The sequence below is a fragment of the Pieris rapae genome, chromosome 17 (genome assembly GCF_905147795.1).
Source record: "Pieris rapae chromosome 17, ilPieRapa1.1, whole genome shotgun sequence".
Taxonomy (NCBI): Eukaryota; Metazoa; Arthropoda; class Insecta; order Lepidoptera; family Pieridae; genus Pieris; species Pieris rapae.
The window spans coordinates 4537361-4563374 of NC_059525.1; the positions used below are offsets into that span (position 1 = coordinate 4537361).

Genomic DNA, 26014 nt, shown 5'->3' on the forward strand with positions numbered 1-26014 from the left:
TAGTAAGTACAACAAAAATAAACACACCATGACATCTAAAACTACTTATAAATCATAGTACAGCAGAAACGCATGAATTACCTTTGAAATTGCTCATCGCTCGATTTTAACAGTCCCCAAGGTACGCGGATTCAACGTTTGTTATGCTAGTCGCATCATTTGTATCCTTTAATATTGGACTACAGAGAGAAATAGCTATTCCCTCAAACGATTGTTCAATCTTTCAATTTCCAATACAAGCTCAGAAAATGTTTTATTAATATTCGTTAAGGTAAACGTTTGCTAACGAACCCGTATAGTTTTGTTTTACGATGTTAGATAATACCTATATATTGTGAAAGGTAGGTTTGGCAAATGTTAATAAAACCTCATGATAAGATAAATAATTATACATATATATTTTTATTTTCATAATCTATGATGAAAACGGTTTATTTCAGACGAAATTACTTTATCAAAGAATCACCAAAGTGAACTAGTGTGAACTCAGTTTCCGCACTCAGGCGTCCATTTGGTCCATTGTGCGTAAAGTCCTGGCTAAAGGCTTCCCGGAGTGACCCAACTACTCCAAGGTTTTATTGCTAGGACAACGCCCATTTATTTAATTTTAATAAAGATATCTAAACCAATACTATTTTTAAACTACTGTATGGGTATTTATTATAAGTCTACCGACAGTCTATCAAAGTTAGCGGAAATTAAAAGAAATAAGTTATTTCAAAAATGGAACGAATATAAGAACATTGCAAGTACACTGAAGTGTAAAGGACATGGCTGTGGTTGCAGTGATAACGAGAGATCGAGATATTAGATTAGACTCAACTATTCAAATACTAACGTGGATTAAAGCATTGCATAATATTGCACGTTTACCTCTGGGTATTATGCAATTTATACCACAAATATATAAAGGATTTATTTACTAATTAGTAAAAAGTTTTACTATTATAATGGTGTAGTTTATTGCCAGTTTTCTCTTCCGTTCTACGCTTTGATTTGAGAACTAGCAGTAAATGTAAAATAAGAAGCATTCAATGTAAATATATTTTTGACGTTGATAAGTGTACATTAAAAATAATTTTTAACTTTGACTATAGGGGTGTACATTGAAATTAAATTCTGTAACTATGATATAAATTCGTTATCATATCCGTAAAAGTTCTATTTAAAGATTTAAGACATGATTAAGACAACACTGGAAAACAAAATTCGTTCAAAAAATTAATGTTTTTAAAATTGTTACTAATCAATAGTCTGACTGATTATGACTATGGCAATATTCTTCACCTGTTGTAAGATGTAAAATATTTTTTATACTCGTATTAGTGATTTAGCTCATTTTTATAGGTAATTAATGTATTAATTAAAACCCTTAGACAGTCACCATATTAATCATATCTTAACATATATAAATCTCATGTCAGGATGTTTGTCCGCGATGGACTCTTAAAATACTTAACTGATTTTAAATTAAATTGGCACACCGTGAGCAGTCTGGTCCAACATAAGAGATAGGATAGCTTAGATCTTTAATTATAGTCGCAATTTCATTTTATTGCAAATTATTTGTTTATTATTTGATACAATTCTAACAGATGGCGCTGTGTTAAAAAATCCAACATTTCACATAAGTTCTCCTACCGCTTCCCTTGAATAGTTTACTACCATGTAATATAACAACAAAGCCACAGCAACGCTTAGCCGAGTCTGCTAGTATATTATATAAAATATAGACACTTGAATTATATTTATACAATTATTTATTTATTGAGGTAAATTTCACACGGTGGTAACGAAGTCGAACGACATAAGTCAAGTATTTTTTTTCCAAAAATACAAACACTAAGTCGATGGTTGATATAATATCTATTTAGGAACGAACAAACAATATGTTTTCATTAATAATATTATAAATGATTGAGAGAGAATTCCACAAATGGATTTTATTTCAAATTCGGTATGTGATTAACATTTAGATAAAGATTTATGTAACTTATATGTATATGTTTAATAAAATAATCTATTTAGGAACGTACAAACAATGAGCTTTCATTAATTATATTATAAATGATTGAGAGAGAATTCCACAAATGGATTTTATTTCAAATTCAGTACGTGATTACATTTAGATAAAATTAAATTGCGAAGAGGAGCTTCAAGCTTTTAGATATATCAAAGTGTGCTTTGTTGTCTTATTTTCGCATAAATTTGGCTCATATCTTAGCAATCTGATATTTCTAATCAAAGAAAGATATTTAATTTGGTACATACTAAGTAACGTACTACATATATTCATATAAATAGAAATTACGTAGACATAACAGTAATTTAATGTATTAACCATTAGGTTTAGGTTTGGTAAACTTAACTTTATTTCTCATAAGAATTGCATACATAATTTATTTACTGAGAAACAATATGAACTAAGTTTAATTATTATTAGAGCGCACAGATGTAGGTTCGTATATAAAATTACAAAACCAAACAGCAACAAAAACTGAGGTAGACATAATAAACTCGATCGGTTAACCAAGCAAAACAAAAATGTTCGATTTGTGTTTTTTACTAGATGTGGCATTGATGGCATAGTCTGATATAGGAAGTCCATATTAATTATTTTTTATAAGACCATTTTATTTTTAATTTATTGTTCCATTTATATATTTTGGGTACATACATTTATATGATTTATATAGGTTTATAAAACATTTCAAGTATTGAGTTTTATTTGTTTTTGTTTAATAGAAGTAATTACTAATTAATATTTAAAATTATCAATAATCATTTTTATATATCACACTTGTATAACCACATTACCAATTATCAAAATTTCATTCAATTTCATTTTTTTTTTTCATAAAAACAATATTTAAATGGTTTAAGATTGCAGATTTATTTACACCAGTTCTATTCACTTCGATACTTAATAGTTGATCAGCCCTCTAGGGCTTAATACCACGATGGAGGCATTTTCATAGTTTCTAACATAGAATTCGAATTTCACAAGCATAAAGCTAGTGACGCATATTGACAAGGTCTGACGTACGAACTACCCCGGGGCGGATAACTATCGGATTTTTACCCGGAACACTTAGAACTTTATATCTAACAGTGAGGAAACTGTAATGAAACTTTGTTTTCAGACTAAGTTTTAGAATTTTATTTTAATACATTTTTCACTGCTTTATTATGATTTAATCATAAGGGAATAAATTTTTACATTATAAAATTCGTATTATATATTGACACTGATACTGTTCGTTTCATACAATTATCACAATACTTATTATTTTAGTTCTTATCGTAGTTATCTATTTGTTGTTATGTATAACATTCGCAAATAAATGTTGTCTTATAAGTCATACATTGTTTAAGTTAGCAGATGTTTTTCAAAGTTTTGTATGTAATGTTGGTCCTTCGATCCGGACTATTTCACACTAGCAAGCTTGTTGTATAAGTAATTCAAAATAGAATATTCAAGTTGACTATAAAATAATTCAGTCGCCTCTATAAAATAAATCATGAAATACAAGCAATTTACATATTTTTATACTGGGGCCGTTAGTTGAGAACTTTTCAAAATATAGTAGTACATTCGAAATTTATTTAAGAAACTTTCAAATTTACAACTCCATGAATTTTAAATTTATAAACATTAATTCATTTCGCTCGAGCGAGTTTACAAATGGTATTAAGTGAAAATATTAGATGAATTAGTTATGCTACTTTGAACTTAATATTTAAAATGTAAATCATAATATTAATACATTTTAATCTTAGAATATGATTATTTATAGCTATAAATCGCGATTATTATTATAAACTATGTATTATGGCTGCTATAAATAGATGTAGTAACGAAAAAAACAATATATACATATAATATACTATGTACGAGTCCGCATTACATCTTTGTATAATTCTTATCTTATTTTGATCTTATATCTATTCTTACTTTTATTGTACAAAGGGTTTTGGTATGTGTTAACTTGTGTATTGTAATCGATAACTAATGTGTTTATGTTCTTGTAAATATAATGATATATATATATACTCATAAATGCAGTTAACTTCAAAGTTTCCAGTATAATCATATAATTCTATACTCAACGCACATCTGCATCGTATATAAAGTTATCCCGTTGAATGGGTTATATTGAGAATATAATCCAAGCGTGATCTCATTTCAGCAGCAGCTGATAGACAGGTGACAAGTAATAAGCCGGAAGTGGAATGTAGTAAACTAGAATCGTAAAATTTCCGGTGGCGCTGCGGAAGTGATTTCCGAACTGTGTGCGATAATTGAAGTTTGGGTGAATTAGTCGATAGGTTTTAATAATATTCCCTAATCTTGTATTAAAAATAAATAGATCAGTGGCGCTACATCCTCTTTAGGTATTGGCCTCAGATTTCTGAATCTGTTTCATGATCATTTTTAAATCTAATAGGCAAGTAGATGATCCGCCTCCAGTGCCTGATACACGTCGTCGACTTTTTGGGTCTAAGACATTTCGGTTTCCTCACGATGTTGTCCTTCACCGTTCGAGCAAATGTTAAATGCGCACATAGAAAGAAACTCGATTGGTGCACAGCCGTGGATCAAACTAACGACCTCAGGTATAAGAGTCGCACGTATAACAGTCGTGAAGCCACTAGGCCAACACTGCTCAATCTTGTATAACCAACCTTTAATTATTTTTATGGGCTAATAAGCAGTGAAAATGTCTTCTAGACTCCAAATGTTTATTTAGTACAAGCGAAAGTTTAATGGGCACATAGAAACAAAGCCCATTGGTACACAGCTGTGATTCGAACGCATAATCTCAGAATCCCACACTCTAGTTGCCAGGACTATAGGAAAGTAGTTTATAGGAAAGTAGTAGTTATTACAGCACTCTCAATCCTAACATTGTGAGTTTTATAAGAACCACGCATTACTCGATGGTTCTTTCGTGTACACATTGAATACGGGTATGATGCAGAGTCGAGTGTTAAATATGAAAGGTTTTTTTTAATTGTATGGCAATACTTTTTAACTTTATGCAAAATGAATGCTTTGATCACCTCGATGTTCGCTCTTCAACTAAGCGTTGGTTCTGGAACTTCCCACTGAAGTATTCCCGACCCAATTCGAATTAGGGTTTTTCGAGAAAAGAGATACTGCAATGTCCATGGGAGGCGGTATTAATTAGCACAAGAGTTTTCTGCCCGTTTAGCCATACGGGTGTCATTGTTCCCTCAAGTTCGTCAAATTTCGCTTCTGATTCTTACCCTTAGTTCAAAAATGGACACCAAAATTTATTCATCATTTTTAATGAATGTATCGCATTCACATTTATTTTAACATTTTATACATAAAATACAAAAACATACAGTTTTAAATGTTACAACTTTTAATGTATCCTAGACTATCATAAATACTCGTATTTTTTCTAAATGTAACAGAATTTATTTTAGACATTGAAAGACAGCCAAATGGGTCGACATACTTTACAAGACACTAAATAACTAGGAAGTAACAATAGCGATACTTTTTCAGTTTACGTATAATAGAAGTTATTTATTGTTGGAAAAGACTCGAGTACAAATTCTATTCGCAAGAGTGAGAATGTTTTTTTTTTTATTATTGTTATATAATTTCTGTAATTTATCCCTTGAGCAGTATTGGCCTAGTGGCTTTAGAGTGCGATTCTCATACCTGAGGTCGTAGGTTTGATCCCTGGCTGTGCATCAATGGACTTTCTTTCTATGTGCGCATTTAACATTCGCTCGAACGGTGAAGGAAAATATCGTGAGGAAACGGATATTAGACCCAAAAAGTCGACAGCGAGTGTCAGGCACTGAAGGATGTACTTGCCTATTAGATTAAAAAATGATCATAAAACAGATTCAGATATCTGAGGCCAAGACATAAAGAAGTTTTAGAGCTACTGATTATAATTATTATCCCTTGAAAAAGTCTCTTGCCAGCTCGGGATGTTGTCTTTTTCTGGAAGAAAGTGATAAAAATCTTTGTATCAAGTTTATTTTAATTTTAACGATAAACATGAAGTTTCCATAAAGTTACTTCACAAACTGGACTTGAAAATAAACTCTGCGTATTTTATAGAACTCTTTGAAAGAAAGAAAAGGTAGCTAACTTTAAGCGGCTTTCTCTATAGGTCGGATAGTTATGCTGGCTTTTATTTGGATAGGATAACAATTGCATCGGAAAGAAGCCTCTCAGCAAAGCAGCTTTCTCATACATATTCATTTATTCTTTAAGTAATTCATATATAATTATATCAAAAAAGTAATGATTAAGACAAATAAAATAATATAAATGCCGAATTACAGGTGAATTATTATGAACATTTAAAATTGTATAGACAAAAATTATCCATATTCAAAAAAGATTTATTTCCACCAACGTTAATATATTTTGTGAATTTCAGTATTACATAAAGACACCGGTATATTTCTGCATAAATTATGGAACAGCCCAGTACCACGATAATAAGATCGTCATTTGTCTTCTTTAAGGCTAAATATTCGGAAAGGAAAAGCGTGACGTTGATGAAACCCCGACCTTTTTCAACCAACTGATTGTCGCTTAAATTGCTCTCCATTTCAGTTGCGATTTCGCAAAATAAAATACGGAATACAGAATCTGGATATACAAATAAAACTCACAATTATACATTAATTATTTTAAACTTGGAGTAGAGTGTAGAGTGGCCATAGAAAGGCCAGAATGGAGAAGATTGGAAGAGGCTTTTGCCACCTGGCAAACGGACACGCAAAAGTGGAAGAAAAGAACAATCTACGAAAAAAAAATGTTATGTCCGAAAAAAAGGCTATTATATATATTATATTTTAAAGTTATTCCTGTGCATATAATAAAAAATTGTGTGTTTTATTTTAAATATGGAATCACCAAATATTAAACTAACTGAAATAACTCTTGCAAAAAAACGGGCAACTAAACAATTATACGTTTAGTACGTAGTTAGTCGATTGCAGTTAATTAAAGAAATTTAGTTGCCTGACGTTGTGTAAAATGATAAGTTGTTTGCTCGTGTACTGTACATCGGTTTTTATTGATATTGCTAGAATTCAGTTTACACATTAATTTAAACGACTGCTTTCAAGGAGATAAAATAAATTTGACTATTTTTTTATCATCACGTCAAAGACTAACAAATTTTTGACACGATTCTTACTGATAGGTACTTGTCGTCTAAAACAAAAACACCGTTCTTTCTTCAAAAGTCCTTTCCATAATAAAAAAAAACATATTGTACCAAATACAAATAGTAAGAAACAAAATCGTTTATATTGCTATAGTAAATATCAAACATTCGCCTGTGATGTTTACCTTTTCACATTCAAATACATTTCCTTAGACTATAACATTTTTTCAGGAAGAAACAATTGTTTGCTTTGAACATAAATCATGAGGGCTTATAATGTATGTGGAACTGTCCGGGGCAGGTTTAAACATCTTTTAGTGGATTAAATCGCCTGTGTTTATTCATCGTTATTATGTCTGTTTTCAGTAAAGAATACTTTGCTTAGTGGGAACAATTAGTTATATTTAGAAAATCTGGAACCTTCCAGTCTATGCCATTGCAAACATCAAGTGGAAAAGCAATCAATGTCTTCAATCAAAAATATATATTTTTTTAAGACAACCTCCGTAAGTAGTCAAGAGACACTTGTGTTGGGGTAAATCATAATAATATGGGGTAATAATGTGGTAATAATCAGAAATATATATTTCATAATCAGTTATTGAATCCAAAATGGAAGTTTAATTTACGAGATATTTGTTAACAAATCAAAACAGATTTCTTATTTACTAAATATATCGAAATACGAACATGCTAAACACTTCTCAGTTCCAAGTTAATAACAGCTACAGTACAGATACAATGTAATCCATTAATATGAAAGTTATAATTTACGAACCAATTTTATGATCTCCAGAAATAACTTGATTTATTGAGAGCACTCAGGAAGTAATAATTACTAGCACATCGTAAACTTTGTTTTCTTTAAGAGTTTAAGTTTTTAATAGTTAAAAAGTACTGCAGTTGATGGAGTATACATTTACGAAACTATATCTATATATATACACTATACAGTATGAATTAAAATAGCTTCACACATTGTGTATGCCTGATATCAATGATGTAATTACATCAACTATTATTGATTTTAAACCTTTACATGTGCGATATTTCGATTACAGAAAATAATGCTATATAGTTATGTAGATTTTGAGATGTTTCTCAATTTTAAATCCATAATAGATTTGGATCCAAAGTACTTCTAGAAAAACTTATAGCCTAATTAAGAATTTTATTACTAATTTGGATAATATACTTAAATTCATATGGTATAACAGAGTCACTATTAAAATGTAAACCTTATTTTATTTTAACTAACGTTACACAATTTGTTTTTTTATAAACAAAAATTAAAATGATATTAACATTAAAACCTCGGATGTATTAAATAGAGTTAAGTGAGGTTTGAGGTATTAACAATATCAAATTACAGTCACCACTGTATACTATTATAATTTGAAATTATACAGCATTCATTTGCGGTTTATTGTGTACATGAAACCAAATTGTGAATAAATAAAAATTATGATTGGCTCATTATAGAGCGATTGAAATTATGAATCTTTGAGGTTGAAATATCAATTTATTGATGTGTATCCTCAGTCATGAAATTTTAATGTACATATTACGGCACACACACATTATGTTATAACTATTACATCAAGAAGGGACATAAATGCAGTGGCTATTAACCTACATGTATGTTGGTATATACATAATAGGCAATTTGTAGATAATTAACCTGTTGAACTAACTTTTTACAACTAAATTGGGACATGGCATCATAATTTTTAGAGTATGTCGTGACCATTCGGATGGGATTGAAAACATTATTATTATATAACCATATTGAATGTGTCATAAGAATCGTTCGGCGCAATGCATTCAAATTTCACCACACAGGTGACTGAATACAAATATAGAAATTGAAAACAAGTTTTCAGAAAATAACACGAGACAGTTTTAAAATACAAATCTAAAAAAGTAATTTTAATAATTACTATACTTTATAAGTATTTTATATGTAAATTACTTAAAGAATATTTTTTTTACAAACTAAATAGACAAATCGCAACTAACTAACATAGTAAAGTTTTTATTGGGTTTGATTGTAAACGTTGATAAACCAATTTAGCAGAGGAATAAAAAAATCTGTGGCGCTACAACTGTCTAGGTCTCAGATTTATATATGTTTCATGATTATTTGTCAATCTAATAGGCAAGCAGGTGATCAGTCTCCTTTGCCTGACATAGACTGTCAACTTTTTATATGTCTCGTGTTATTATGACATTTTCCTTTGAATTATTGTTATGTAGAGGGGGGTAAATCTAGCTGAGTTTATTGCCTGTTCTTCTCAGAACAATTCTTCTCTATATGAACCTGAGAGTACATGTCATAAGATTTTAATTAACCAATAAAAAATAGAGGTTAATTGTAAAGGGGTCAAAATTAAGTGTTGTCTGTATTTTATTGCCTTATCATAAAAAATGAAAACAAAAATGTTTGTCTAAAAATATATTTAGCGATAAAGGGTGTTCAGCCACCCCTTATCGCTTAGGCGTACGAAAGATAGATAGTAGCCGATTCTCAGACCTACTGAATATGTATAATAAATTTCATAAGAATCTGTCGATCCGTTTCTGAGGACTCTGGGAACGAATGTTGTGACAGGAGAATTTTATACATTAGAAGATATATATACATAAAATCCATCAATTATATAAATTAGTTTAGCCTTGAAAACGTTAAGTTGGGTTACATAGACGGTTCATTGCTAGTTAAATACTCATTCCGTTAATGTTCCCCTAATTAGAGGCAAAATCACAAGATCATTGAAACAAAGGGCCCGCCACAAGTGAGGTATAATTAGAGCAATTCTGTAATTAATACCCTTCTCAAGGTCCATACCCAATGGTCTGTTGATTAGACTCACGCCCTTGCCACTTGACTGGCCTTGGTACACAAAAATAGGTTGAAGAAATCTGATATCTTCATAGAACACTCATCGTTGTTTAGATATTTTAAACTACGCAGTGACTTTTAGTGTGGTTAAATTATTTAATCAATAGAGCTGATGATTGTATATAAAGCTTTATTCATTATTAAATGTATGGCATAAGATATTAATAGAAGGAAATCAATAAATTTTACTTTTTATTTGTATGCATTTCTTTTTATTACTAGTGTTTTGAAAAAGGACCTCGGAATTTAAGGATGCGAATGGGAATGCTAAGGTGATGAGGACATGTAGAACGGAGGAATACGATGCGGTTAATAAGTAGGACAAACAAGGCCACTGTGAATGGTGAAATCTGGTTGGTTAGGCTATGAACCTGGACCAAATCCAGGAGGTACTAGAGAAGGAGCAAGTTAATAGTACCCATAACCGACGACCATGGATGGTGAATTTCATTAAAATGGATGAAACGAGAAAGGTATGTCAGGACCGTAGCAAGTGGATTATTAGACTATTATTTAGGCGATCGTAATTCTTAAGACTGAAAAACTAAAGTCTACAGCACCAGGAGAAAAGAAGTTATAGATTCAAATATCTTGTCTGACATACGCAAGTCAGAAGTGGTTCAGCAAGAAAAATCCTGTCTATCCAGCATGCAAGGGAAAGAAGAATTTCAAAGTTGATAAAAATAAACAAAAGAGCAGTGTTGGCCTAGTGGCTTCAGCGTGCGACTCTCATACCTAAGGTCGTAGGTTCAATCCCCGGCTATGCACCAATACTTTCTTTCTATGTGCGCATTTAACATTCGCTCGAACGGTGAAGGAATACATCGTGACGAAACCGACATGCACTGGAGGCTGATCACCTACTTGCCTATTACATTTAAAAATGATCATGAAACAGATTCAGAAATCTGAGCCCAAGACCTAAAGTGATTGTAGCGCTACTGATTTAATTAACATATACCTTAATTTGCACTTATAAGGAATACGACATGATAAAAATTAAGCATCATTTGTTTGGCATAGTCTTAGGGTCACCAGTATCGAATGAAACCCCTGAGACGTCAACTAAGTAGCTTTTACACCTACTCTCACCGTAAATTTCGGGATAACTCTATTATGATTCAGCGATAGTACTCGCCGAGTATTGAATTATGATGCGGCCATTAATATGCTAAGCTTTTACGAGTATTTAATTAAATGCCTTTTATTGTATTTAGGGTGGACTTAACTATGTTTAAGGCTGTATTTAATCGAAGCCTCAAATAGATTTAGATGTTGTGACATCATTATTGCAATTTGAAAGTAAAAGGTTCTTAAAGTTTTTATACAATTTTAGAGACATCGTCTCTCAGACACAATATGTAACCTGAATGAAACCTGTGTATTTAGGATTCGATCTTGCGAAACATAGTTTGGCTTGGAACAAACGACTTATTTACAGCAGTCATATTTAAGAAAAAACGGTAAAATTCGTTTTATATATGCTAAATTTTTAGATGTTGAAAATTATTTCCCATGGCGACTTATAATAATGTAAGTTTTGTCTGATTTTTTTTTCTCTACGTATAAAATTCGATGAAACTCTATTAAAATTAAAAGAGGGTTTCCTTTAATCAATGTAATGTCGACTTACCTGATTGGCCCTTTGAGACCGCGATCTGAAAAGAGACATTACGTTATTAACTCAATTTATTAATTACTAAGATCAAAGCAGAGTTGGAATAATGTTTCATGGCGACTTTGTCTATGACCTGAGATAAATTACATCTCAGCGGCAATTTAATTAAAATTACTATCTATAAGTATAATATATATCTAATATATGAGGCTAGAAATATAATTACACACGAGTAATTCTGTGTTATTTAATACTTTAACGTCCTTTTCGAATGTTTAAATATTATTTTTTTTTAAATGATCTTATTCAGGGTACTAGAATAATTTCAGCACTATATCATTTTTTGATAATATTCCTACTATTATAAAACCTTAAATAACTTTTGCTTAGAATGGGTTTCTGTTTATTAACGTTAGGTTAAGCTTTAATTATTAAAGGTTAATTATAATTAAGAGCTAGGGTTTCCTAGAATTTCCCTAAGCGACGTAACATCGGAGAACTATGGCGTTGTAATAATTGAAACGGAAATTGTATTTTGATAAATAATTAATCAAAATTCCAAGCAAACTTTATTGATTTCATGTTATGCTTTATTGAGTTATCAAAGTCACGGCGCCTCACTTATAATAATAATTATAATACGAAAATTGTATAAAAATAAAATTTCGTATTCTGTTGAAACTCTTCAACTACAAAACAATATATAATAGAATTATACCATTTTTAATCTGGCGAAATCACTCTATTGGAATTCTATTTTGTCTCGTTCAGTGAAATTGTATTTACGCTGTGTGTGATCAAAAGAGACAGATAAGGTAAGGTTCGAGTAGCTTTCTGACTGCACGTTTATTGTTGCAACATTAAATATAATGCCAATAAACTAATTTGTGATCAGAGACTACGCACTAATCGAACTTGCCTAATAAAAAAAATATCAAGTTTCAAACATTCTGAACGATTTTAAAGGCACAAGTCTGCCCACCCAAGTATTTATGAACCAATCCAACATCAACAAAAGAGCGTACTGACTCTTCAAAGACCGACAGCATAACAAAAAAAATGTGTTAAGCAAGTCGCACAATCCCTGTTATAATAACCCGATGACGCAATGGTTTCTAAAAATATACCACAACTAAAAGGACACGTGTTTGTTATTCACAAATCGGTTCAATCAGTCGTCACCTAGTTATGTCTATTTTTTAACATATTGTGAATCAATACATTATTATAATAGTACATTGTTTTAGAATCCAATACTATCTTAGGCTTGGGTATAACGTTTGCATAGATAATTTAAAACAATTATTTCGAAAGACAATTTAAAACATATTTTTACTTCAATTTTATCAGATATGAAATGGCTTGAATTAAGTCTAGAGAGACATCAGGGTACTCCACTCTTCCAACAGCTAAAAGAATAATTGTAATTTAACAATTACCAAAATAATATATAAAGAAAACTTGAGACTAAAATAAAAGGTACAGATTATAATTTTAATTAAAATGGTTTAACAAAACGCGGAACTAAATCAATTTAATAATTATAAGTATAAAAAATTAAATTTCACACATAATAAGAAATAAAGTTTCCAATAGTGTCGTAGAAACATACATGACACAGTTTTTACTGTCCAGATAAATCGATTAATAACGCTATAAATTTTACTGCACTATAGTTTCTGTGAAGTATCGCTTCTAATCTATACATATCTATGAAGGAATCTTTTAAAATACGTAAATAAAGAGTCAGGTGTTCACTGAATCAACCTTACAATCTATATTGATAAGACGCACGGGAGGTGACAACAGTCATCTCATCCCTTATTCAAAACTACACCAAAAGAAATACATACATTATTCCCAACACTACGCTTTCATATATCTTCGACAAATATTCAATATATGAAATGAGATTTCAATCTATATGCACGTGAACGAGTTTAACAAATATTTGGGCTTGCAAATATGAAAGGTTCGGAACTAAAGAATAATTTGACTCCAATAAATCCGCCGGCCATTATGAAGACGTAATTCATCTATTATAGCATCCACCCTTGCTGGCTTCATTATTTGATTTATTTAATTATTATAATGTTAATTGCAATGGACGAATAAATAAATAAAATAAAATAAAATACGTTTATTTTGGAACATAAGATCATCTAGGTATCACTTATTCCACGTCAATCAATTCGAACTTGTAGGCATCCCTACTCATCGGCAAAGACAGAGGGTGTAGGCCAAAATAACAAACCTTTTGACAAAACTAGCAAACTGGAACGATATCGACAAACGGCGGGAGTCTTCCCTGAGAGATACGACCTCCAACAATTCAAAATTTGAGCGTACTCCTCCCTCAGAGGCCGGAATCGCACATACTAAAAATGGGTGTCTATGGGCTGCGATGATGACTGCCTTTTTGGGCGTCCCGCAGGCTAGTTTACCCCCCTATTATATAAAAAAATCCTCTAACGATACGTTAACGCACTGATGCTGTAGCAGGAACCAGTACAATTGATACGATACAATGATTACGATTGGAACGATATCCGTTCGTTTCACATTACAAATTCTCTATCTAATTTATGCTAAAATCAAATAATAATGTGTCTAAAAATAAAATAGATAAACTATATCTTAATCTCTAACAATCAAATATATAAATAAAAAGTCATACATACACGCATACTAAATGTCTCACACGACATTTTTTCATTTTATGTAAGGATATTTTCCTAAAAATTTATTTAAACATGCACCATGCACCACGGACTAAGTAATTGTACAGATATAGCTAGAACTACAAATACTACTATCTATTTATTTTCTATACAAAAATACTGTTTATTTTGAACTTAATAAAAATCAGTTTATTAAATAACAAATACTTTATTCACCATTATAATATGGTGACAAATCGATCTAGTCCCCTCAGAAGGATGTAACTTGTAATTAAATATTGTATGGTAATGACAAAAAAATAATAAATCTTATTTAAATAAGAAAACTAAATTCATTTCAAGATTCAAAGTATTAATATTCATAGATTTCGATTCCTGGAACTCATTCCGAGTTTATTATAGTGCTAGAAATACTTAAGTTGCAATACCTAAGCTTCCCGAACTTATATAAGCGAGAAGCGCCGACATTTAGGAAGACAAGTTTAAGTACCCATAAACAATGGAGGGATAAATAAATGTTCGTTTTGGTGGCAAAAAACAAAAGTCGGCACAAACGATACGAAAGTGCCTATAAGGTATGCATATTTTCTTGAATCGTATACCTCTGTTGTATATGCACAGGTGAACAAAGTGAGAAATAGCTTTCAATTTACAAATTACGACTCGTACGAATTACGAAAGGTTCTTCAGATCAAGTTGTGTAATGCATTCATCGGGCCTTGATTAGATATGAAATCTATCTAGGCTTTTATAATGTGGGAGAGTATTTAGCCCATTTCGACAACAATGTACCACTTTCTATACAAATAGTTATCTATCAAACTAGAAGCCTGAATTTATCAAGTTAGTATATTTAAACAATAAAAATTAATTTTCTGATACGATCAGTATAAGATGTAATTCGGTTGGCTGATTACGTAATAATTAAAGACAAAATATGGTCCCTTACGTAGGGACTGAATAAATTAACCGACTACATTATTACATGGATCTCTTCTCTAACTATCTCTAACTACGGTAGAAGAAGTTAGTTATGAGACCGGTGTTTTTACAAGTTATGTTGCTGACGTCATTATTATTATTACTTTAAGGGCCTGTTTCACAATGTATGAATAAAGTGCCAAATACCTATGCTTTATAAATTATTCGAAAGATAAAAGTTCTAAATAAGATATTATCCGGACATTGTGAAACAGATCCTAAGCTTATAATACAATGAACGTTACATATAATACAAAATGTTCCTCATTATTGATTAATATACCAAAACTATTTCTTATCAGTATCTCTTCACCAATTAAAATAATATATAAGATATTCTTAAACATTTAACTTGTACTTATATCTGTTCTTAAAATACAAGAAGATATATTTTAATAAAATGCAATTTAGCCGAGAATTCCACTTGAAAACTGACCTAATTACATTTCTAAGAGGAAAATGAGAAAACTGGCGTATTCATTACATAGGTGTGAAGTATTAGAAAATTTAATCAAGCTTGCCTTCAATGTAGTTCCTTGCATATTATAATGTTTACTTGCATCGTTAGCATCTTGTTTAGTACTAGGACTTCTGAAAATACGTTGAACTTAACTTAATTGAGATGAATAAAGACATTTCGTAATGATCTATTTTTAAAGGAGTAAATATTACAGTTTTTGCGTTGGATTGGTTATGTATTTTGCTGTCGGTTAATGAGCGCAAGTACTTCTGGAGAAGATAGCTTCTTCTCAAATCTCCACGTTGTGTTATATCCGATTATTTCCACTTGTGGGGCATGGGGCCCGTTGGGAAACACTGATCTACTGACCAAAATGGAAGCTAATATAAAATCTTTGCGCAAGTACCAAACGCAAGGATCTGATTAAATTAAAATAGTTTGGAAATTGAATTTCTGTTTTACATTATACATTATAAAAAATTTCCTAGTGAATTCTTCCTACCACCTATCATTTTATTAATATTAAAATCTACTATGTATGTTATATATAGATACAGCATAAGAATTTTAGAAAGGGTATAGGACATGGCACAATAAACACGACTCTAGAATATTGATCTACATTTAACTTGAAACATGATATAATTGTGATATATTTTAAACGTGCGTAAAATTTACCACTAACACTTGTGCGGGTGGCGTAAGGTACGCCTGGAATGTTCTAGAAGAAGGTTTTTAATTATTAATAAAATCTCCAATGGAATGCAGAATCATAATGCCATAATATAGCGTTTTACAAGACGTTTACTTATTAATGATTAAGACATGAAAATTTCATGTCACGCTAGTTACTTTTTGTTTTGTTTGAGTCTTCTAGTCATTCTCTCAATTTGAGGACGTTAAAAATATTGAAGTTTCGTATTCGCCCTATACACACGGATATATTACAGCCTTTCGAAAAAGCTTTGACCTCTATAATAATATAGCCTTTTATTCAGATCAACTTTTTAGGTACACATATAAACATAGATTACATTAAACTAAGTATTAGAAGTTTAAGAAAAAAAAACTATTCTAATATTTGTATCTTGCTGGTTTTTTGTGGATCGGTTTGCCAGTCGGCAAAGGTCGTGTATAACATCACAGCTTCAACTAAGTTAGTTTCATAATCACCTACATCATGAGCACACTCCACATACACACCATCACATACACCATCACAAAACACAACCAATTTAGGCATAGTTAAACAAATTAAATCACAATAAGTAAAATGTATTAAATACGTTTGGTTTGTTTGTTCCCATTTCTAAATCTTTTTCTAGTAAAATGTATCATGTATTCTATCTTTAGCTATATTTTCAGTGTATTTGTTTGTAACGAAATATAATTTATGTTAGCTGTAAGATTACTAAATAAATAAATAAATTCTTGCATGTAAATAAAATATGTATACCTACTGTAGAAATCTGTTTATTCCGTAGCATATTTATACTTGCGTTTATAATAATATATATACCGGAATAAAATTTCACAAAATTCCGTCCTTGATATCGCGTCCCAGAAAACCCGAACATTGTGACTAGTTGTAACGAGGCACATTTGCATAAATGCGAACATTTCTGAAATATTCATGGAAGCTCTGTTTATTTTGACCTCGCGTAATTGTGTCATAGATTAGAACTTAACAATGAGTTTAATTGTTTACTGTATTCTGAAGTTGGAGGTTTTAACGTAGATTTTGGTAAGGATTTCAATTGTAGTATGAAAGTTATTTGAACTATAATACCGTAACTTTTTCTCTTATTAGATATATGTAGGTGCCTTTATTATTATTAATAGTATTCTCCATTATTGTGATTTGTAACAAAGCTCACAATACTTTCCTTCACATAAAAATCCGTTGGTGGCACACACGACTGTACTTTGTTAGATAAACGGACTGATTTACATTATGACTCGATAAATAAATTACATGTGTAATATGTGCTCTCTTAGCGCTAGACATTGATTTCAGTCCTGGATTGTCTTCATGTGTGAGTGACATAGTCCTCTATTAAAAAAGATGTTTCGTGTAACCAAAGCATTCCTAGGAGTAGTAGGATGTAAAGACAAGGAAATTATCAATTCTACCAAATGAAACAAATATTCACGAATTAAATTACTGCGCTCAAAACGCAATACTGAAATTCAGAAAAGGCCCAAGTATTGTTATTTATTAGATAGAATAAAATACACAGCGGTTATCGTCATATAATTAATTACATTCAAGAAACAAATATACGCAACACGCAGAAGTCATTGCGACTCATAAAGTACAAGGATATATTCGCACTGTTGGACTTTCTCGCACTATATTAGATTTTTTTCAATTGCATTAATTTTACAAACAAATAAAGATGGTGTGACATCGTAATTGTCTATGAGTTGATCATCAGTAAACCCTTGACCAGCATTCTGTAAAGCACGCGAAACGTGAGGGTTTTGAATTCATTAATAATTTAAAATTGTATAATAATAAAGTTTATTGGCCTCTTCATAATATTGCATTATACGGGTTTACATGCTGCAAATATTGAACATCTTTGTGAGAGACTGATGCATTAAATAATACTATAGAAGTCCTGTGATAGACAGAAAATATATAAAGATGCCTACATCCTATATCCTACCTATGATCAAACTAAAGTAACAAACAAAACGAAAATAAAACTTAATCATGAGTGGTCAGTGGGTGTGTGATTGTCTATGGAAAAATTTAATTAAAAATTGTGATGACTAAATATCGGTGGAATCGTACTACACTGATGTGTTTCTCTACCAATCATTTAAATGCATAAATACAAAATTAATTAGTGCCAGGGTTAGAACGCACGTCATCAAACAGCGGTCGTAACACATTAGCGTAGTACGTCAGTGCGTTTGTACCGTTTCCCTTTGGCGAAATGCCAAATACATACAGACATACACTTATAATGTGGCTCCACGTACATTTTTGAGGATAAGCCTTGGAAGTTATCCTATTTTATGAAATGAACTTAAAGATATGCGTCCTTGTTTTGTTTGCGCTGGTTGAGATAACTTCTGATTGAACCATGAAAAAACAAGAAAATCAAGTAAGTAGTTGATTAAGTAAAAGAAGCTATTTGTTTGTATACGTAAGTTTGGTTCTGATCAGACATTAACAAAATTATGTAAAACATTTTCATTTATTTTTATATTACATTACATATTAGTGCGAAACACACAAAACAACAAGTTTTTGTTCTTTTTTTACACAATGTTTGTAAGGAGCTGCAACCATTACACCATGTTTCACAGGACATCTTAAGTAATAATATAAATTAAAAATAATGATTTGTCTCAGATTGTCAAAGATCCACTCTCAGCAGGAGGCATGGGGAAATAGGACCACGCACTTATATTCTCGTGGGAACAAGTCGCAAGTAGATAGTCGAAGAACTAACATCACCGCATATACGAATTCAAGTACAACCAGTACAAGTAGTTCCCGTTCCCGAGTATGACGCATGGCCAGCCATCGGCCCCGTCGCCATATTTTAAGAAGAGAGACAACCCGACGCATGGACGCCGCCACAAGCAATAACATTTATGAATTCATAGAAATCTTACAGGTTATAAATAGTCAATATGTCAGTAGTGCGTTGGGTTGATTGTTGAGCTCAGCACACCTATCGGCCCCAGTCTGCTAGACTGGCCTTGTTTTTAGAAATTAAATAGGAATGTCAGACGACGATAGTAAAACTTGGCACATATAAATCGCTTCGAATCTGCGACATACATTTCAGAAATAAATATAATGTTGCTATCACCGAAAAGATTTTCTTAAAAGAGGAAAGATTTGTATCGAATTTGTGGCATATATTAAAACTACTGGAATACTTGCAAATGTTCTTTCACTATTGCAACATCCTTGAGCAACATTGTTTACATTTAATTACGACAAATGAAACAAATAAGAGACCAGCCATGCGAAAAAGCCATGATCGTTATTTAGTTAAGTATTTTAAAAAAATGTTTTATTATTATTTAAAAAATAGTGCAAGTTGAGCAACTCTTAACAACAGTTTTGGGTTTGACTCCCGGCTTATATCTATACTATATCTATACTAATATTATAAAGAGGAAAGGTTTGATTTTTTGTTTGTTTGTTTGTATGAATTGAATAGGCTCCGAAACTACTTGGCAGATTTGAAAAATTCTTTCACTGTTGGAAAGCTACATCATTCCTGAGTGACATAGGCTATATTTCATTTTCTATACTATAATATTATAAAGAGGAAAGGTTTGATTTTTTGTTTGTTTGTTTGTTTGTATGAATTGAATAGGCTCCGAAACTACTTGGCAGATTTGAAAAATTCTTTCACTGTTGGAAAGCTACATCATTCCTGAGTGACATAGGCTATATTTCATTTTCAAAAAAAATAGGCATCCTTACTAAAATTACGATAACATTAACATTTGTTTATTATTTGATACAATTCTAACAGATGGCGCTGAGTTAAAGGTAGTTTAGTTTAGGTCCGTGTCGTGGTACCAACGTTTCACATAAGTTCTCCTACGGTTTCCCTTGATTAATTTACTACTATGTAATATAACAAAAACCTTAGCCACAGCAACGCTTGGCCGAGTCTGCTAGTATTCTTATAAGCGCAATTCACACTTGCTCGTTTGACAAAGGATTTGTGAAGAAAGCACTACGTGAATAAGACTTATCTACTTGCCTTTAAAATTATTCAAGGCTTGTAGCGGCACTGGATTATATCATAAGTTTATTTTATAATACTGATGTTGTCTTAAATGTAACACTAATATAAGTATTAATTAGAATAGAAGAATTGTTGCTGTTAAAAAATGTTAGTTATAAATATGTTTTTTATGTTTATGTTTTTCAAAATTTTAATACATTCATAGCACTGCACTCAGCTTACAAATCACGGCTTACCGTAAAAGCTCACAAGCCGCAAACTGCATGTCCGTAGACCGTACAATATACACAGATTGAACTGCATTCGTACAAATGTACACAGTCCCCGAGTGGCCCCAAACATTTGAATATCTACGGATTTACATAGTAACGAAAATACAAGGATTTTGTGCTATGAATTGATACCATATACTCGTCATAAATATCACGTACTCATTATGATATAAACAAAAAGTATTCATCAAGCATACAATTTAACATTATACAGAAAGATGATGTTAAAATGATGTTAAATTGATTATATTTACATTTACTACCAGTTCGCAAGTCAAGAGCGTAGAACGGGCAAGAACTGACAAGAAACTCTCCGCCACTCTATTTATATATCTATATCGCTAAGTTTTGAGTCATATAAATTGTTTCAACTCGAGCAAATCAATCCCAAGGATTATCATTGAAATAATCGTCAAATTTATAAAAAAGTTTTATTATTTAATTTACATTTCACCTGGTTAGTTAATTAATAATGCTAATTAAAATCGTAGTCAGTTATTAATTAGTGTTAATTTACTTAAGCGATTTAGTGAATATTCAATCCAGCCGGTACCAAAAAATAGTATAGATAGTATTCATATAGAATTAACAAAAAAAGAGCTGTTTTTTTAATTCTTTAGTTTCTTGAATCGGTTAATGACTAGTCAAGCAGTAAGTTCTCTTTTTTTTCTATGTTATCCTGATTTGTTTCCATATGTTTTCATTGCTTTGTTTTATTCCATTAGGTTTATGTATTTATTTAGTATTATTATATATTTGCACTTCTTGCTTTCCGTATCTGATTATTTTCTCATAATAATTAGTTACCTGCAAGAGATAAGGCCGCCAGTTGCCCTCATTTTCGTGCAACGAAGTGTGAATAATAAAAATAAATAAGTGTCTTATTAAGAAATAGTGTACCATTATACGTCATTTATAAGAGGATCAAATGCATGCAAAAAATATGCGTACATGAGCTAACTTGTACTCATCTTTTCGAACTGATAACCTTCCGACTCTTAGAACCAACATTGGGTTCCGTGAAACTCGAATTTTTCGCACTCCTCTACTGCTTCATTTAAGAATAAGCTAAAACTATTAATGTCCTAAGACTTGTATCTTTCTTCTTTATTATAGTTAGTAGTATGTTTTTCTTTCTCCAAATTTATAAATTTTGTATTGCTTTACTATGTATTATATTTTGTATGAGTGAAACTTTTTGTGGATATGTCGAATGTATTTATTTTATGTTTTACTTGTATTTTTTACTATTTGTTAGTTTCCTTAATATAATAAAATTTGTACAAAATTAAAATTGAGATTAACGAATACGGGCTTGTTTCTTTACTACTTTACTACTTTACAAAGCACGGTATAAAAAAATGAGGTCAGCTTACAAGTCCATTTGCATATTTTATCTTCCATTGTAAGTTGTACGTGGCATATATTCTTGTGAACAATTATTATGCTCTACATTATGGAAGAAATGAAGTAAGTGCCGAGGGCTACGTATTCTACGAAGACTACGGCGTAGCTACAGGCTATTTCTACCTTAGAAAACAATGGAGATTAAACCTAAGAAAACAACTTATTTTTGTAATTTCTCTCTATTTTCTAGTTCAATTTAGGTTATTGTGTGGCACTGTTCCGTTTGAATTCTAGACGTAATAAATACATGGTGAATTCTTAATGTAAACAAATATATAACATTCAATTAAAATAACAAAGTAATTTATAAGTTCATTGTTTTGTTAATTTAAGAGTGGACATTATTATGATTTTATATCTAGTCAACACCACAACAAAAAAATGGAACAAAATATTAAAAAAAACATTTAAAATATCACGACAAAATTTATCCATATACATATATAAATTGCGACAAAAACGTTTTAGCGAGACGTTATATATGTAAAATCTATTCCATTGAAATTTTGTATAATACATAGAAATAGGTACACCTAGACTCCCAATTATATTTGAAAAACCAGCACAATACAGGACATATTCTCACGTACAAATTCAAAAGAGAAAATTTTCCTTTCGCGAAAAATTTTATCCCTATTGCTTGAATACCTCGGGAGATATTTCGAATAACATTTTCTTTAATATAGTTATAATGCTTCAATCGAAAAATTCTATAAAGATAAAATAGAAGTTGCTAAGCTTATATTAAAACATGATCTGAGTAGAAATATGTAACTACTCGGATAGGGTATATATATTTTAAATATTCTTTACTTGAGTCTTATGTATAAAAAGTGTAATTAAGAATTTTAATTGATTTATACCCTTGCATCAGAGAGCGCACAGCCCGCCTTATTGCAATTTGTTTTAACAATCGCCGACTCATTACTGCACATCTTGACCATATTTCTTGTTATAATCCAACATTTAATAAGTACTGACATTCTACGCTAGCGACCTAGAAATTATTATTAGAGTTTAAAAATGATATTCAAAGAGCGCTATTACCATCTATGGGGCCATAGATAGTTCAAAGATTAGGCTCTCCTCTGATTTTTTATAGCACAGGGCGCAAACGGTGTATTTTTTTTAATACTTGACTAGAAAAAATACTACTTCACAAAAAAAAATACGGCACCACTTTTGTATATCTTAATATATATATATTTCTTGTGTGCGTGTGTATGTGACTGAACTCCTCCTAAACGACTGGACCAATTTTGATGAAATTTTTTGTGTGTTCGTGGAGATTCGAGAATGGTTTAGATTCACAATTTTGTCCGCAGGACAATGTTTTTTTTAATTAATTAGTAGTTGTTGATTTTGGAATGTTTTACATTGGATCCGACAGACGGCGCTACATAAATAAAGACGTATAGACAGGACAACGTCTGTCGGATCCGCTAGTTTAATATATAAAATTCTCGTGTCGCGGTGTTTGTAATTAAACTCCTCCGAAACGGCTTAACTTTTCTGAGAATCGCACAACATCTATCGAACGAGATCTCTTTCCCTATGTTATGGGGGGTCCCACCCCTACATTTTTAAATTTATGATAAAGCATACAAAAATACAACCATTCATTGTCACACCTCTACGATCAACCCCTATTTTTTATTATAGTAGATAGTTATTTTGATTGAACTAAAAAAATAATATATATGGTAAAATGACGTTTCCCGGGTCTGTTAGTAATTAATAAGTATAATAGTTTCATTCCAATTCTATAAAATGATTTATAGTAACGTAAACCACCAATTTAGGTGACATCATAGATTTTAAATGAGCATTTCATATCGTTCATATACATGCTTCGTAATTTCTGCAAATGGCAAACGTGGGACTTAATAAAAAACATTTCTCAGAAAATTCAACATCAAAGTATATTTCTTTGGAAGATATTAAAATAGAAGTCTTTAACGTTGACCTTTCGTGAAGCGTCTGAAGTCTTAGGCTGATTAATGTTTAATTCTACGTAGTTTTTTGTTAAGATTGTAGGTTTTGGAATTGGATTAGTTGATGTCTTTGTTTTTGTGAAGATGGCGTCTCTTGTTTCGCCACTGTCACCATTGTTTTTATTTATTTGGTTTTAATAACGACTAAGCTGTTCACTTGCTAAATCTACTATCAATGCTTGTGAATCCAAAATATATGATAGTAAAATCTGCCCATCGATGCTAAAAATAAAACTTGAGAGGTGTCTAGGGACACCCGGATGGAACGAAGTTCCTTTCGATGAATTATTAAAGGAATTGTAATAAAATTTATTTTTTTAAGTTATAATATTTTTTTATTTAAACTTAATCAGTAGTCTTTAGTAATAATTAGCTTGTGGTAATTGTGTGGTAAAAGTAGGAAATATATGTTTGGGATTCTATTTTATTTGTGTCTTGGAAAAACTGCATCGATGGTAGTATTATATTTTGTTGTTTTCATTTCTTATCCCTAGAAAAAGAAAAAAAAGACAACATCACGAGGTGTTCCCAGGCGGTCACCCATCCAAGTACTGACCGCACCCGACGTTGCTTAACTTCGGTGATCGGTCAAGAACCGTTGTATTACAACAACTATACCAAAAAGTGTCGGGAAATTTTTTCGTGAGAATTTTTTCCGTCTAGCCCCCTTTCACAAAACTTCTTTTTCGAAACTGATTAAGGAACTTCGTTCCAAAATAAGTTTAGAAAACTAACAACTAATCTAGCGGGGCTTTTATTGGTCCTCAGATTGCATTTGTTTCTTGTATATTGATTTATAACGCAACTATTTAATTTCTCGAAAATTTAAAAATCGTATTCAACCAAATGAAGCCTGTTTCGTATTTTTAAAGCAATTTAAACAATGACATTCAATTACTTTAATATAATTTGACCACAGCGCTGACGCAAAAATGGGATTGTGCATCATTTGTGAGAAGCAATTAGTAGAATTCACTTTAAATTGGCCGAGTTGAACGTGGTTTTTAACGTTATTTATTTCGTGATTGAAGGACTTTCTAAGAAATAAGGCTGGTTAAGCTTTCAGCTGAACACTGCGCTTTTAGAGGGAGTACGAAAAATGTAAGTTACATCAAACGTAGTGAAATCTTTTCTTATGAGTGTAATTAAGAAAAAGGAGACAGCTTCATTAAATTGTAATTAATGGCTTTTTTAAGGAAATATACAAATTCACTAAAGATATCATACCATTCGGGAGCATATATAACACAGGTAATATGAGCGATGTCATCTGCGTAGATACTGACTAAACATTGAGTTAAATTTCTGTATACTTTAGAATTTAATTATCAGTTGTGTTCTATTCTTACACGTGCTTTACCTATTTTATTTTAAATTTCAATACTTGTGTATGTGTGTGTACAATAACATAAATTACGGCGCACGGAGGCCACATATCTCCACGGTCTCGTATAACCTGGAGTTCCTATGTTCGATTCTGTGAGATACAATAATAAATGGTAATAATTATTATTACCAAGAATCAAGAACTGATCTGCTGTGGTTTATAAAGAGCCTTGGGCAGGGGTAATGAAGATTGTTATCATGTTTATAAATCTTTACTTAGAAATTAAATAAACCATTTATTAATTTAATCAATACCATCAAAATGAACAGGCAAACATGTCAAACAAATAGAAAAGCTTGTCCGCTTAAAAGCTTAATTAAAACGATCAAGTTCAGGAACTGTAAATAATTCCTGTCTAACGGAACCAGCTAAATATCACAAATACCACAGATAATGGATGAACAGGGGAC

The 26014-nt window shown here is 31.2% G+C and overlaps 1 protein-coding gene across 2 annotated transcripts in view; it reads right to left on the reverse strand.

Annotated features, from left to right (window-relative positions):
• LOC110993956 (angiotensin-converting enzyme) overlaps window positions 1-26014 on the reverse strand; it is a 129276-nt gene that overhangs the window by 49139 nt on the left and 54123 nt on the right. The window contains exon 2 of one of the 2 annotated variants that reach the window (XM_045631884.1): window positions 11708-11732. The exons of the other annotated variant lie outside the window; for it this stretch is intronic. The gene's annotated coding sequence lies outside the window, so the exon portion shown is untranslated. The remainder of the gene's footprint in view (window positions 1-11707; window positions 11733-26014) is intronic. 2 annotated transcript variants of the gene reach the window in all.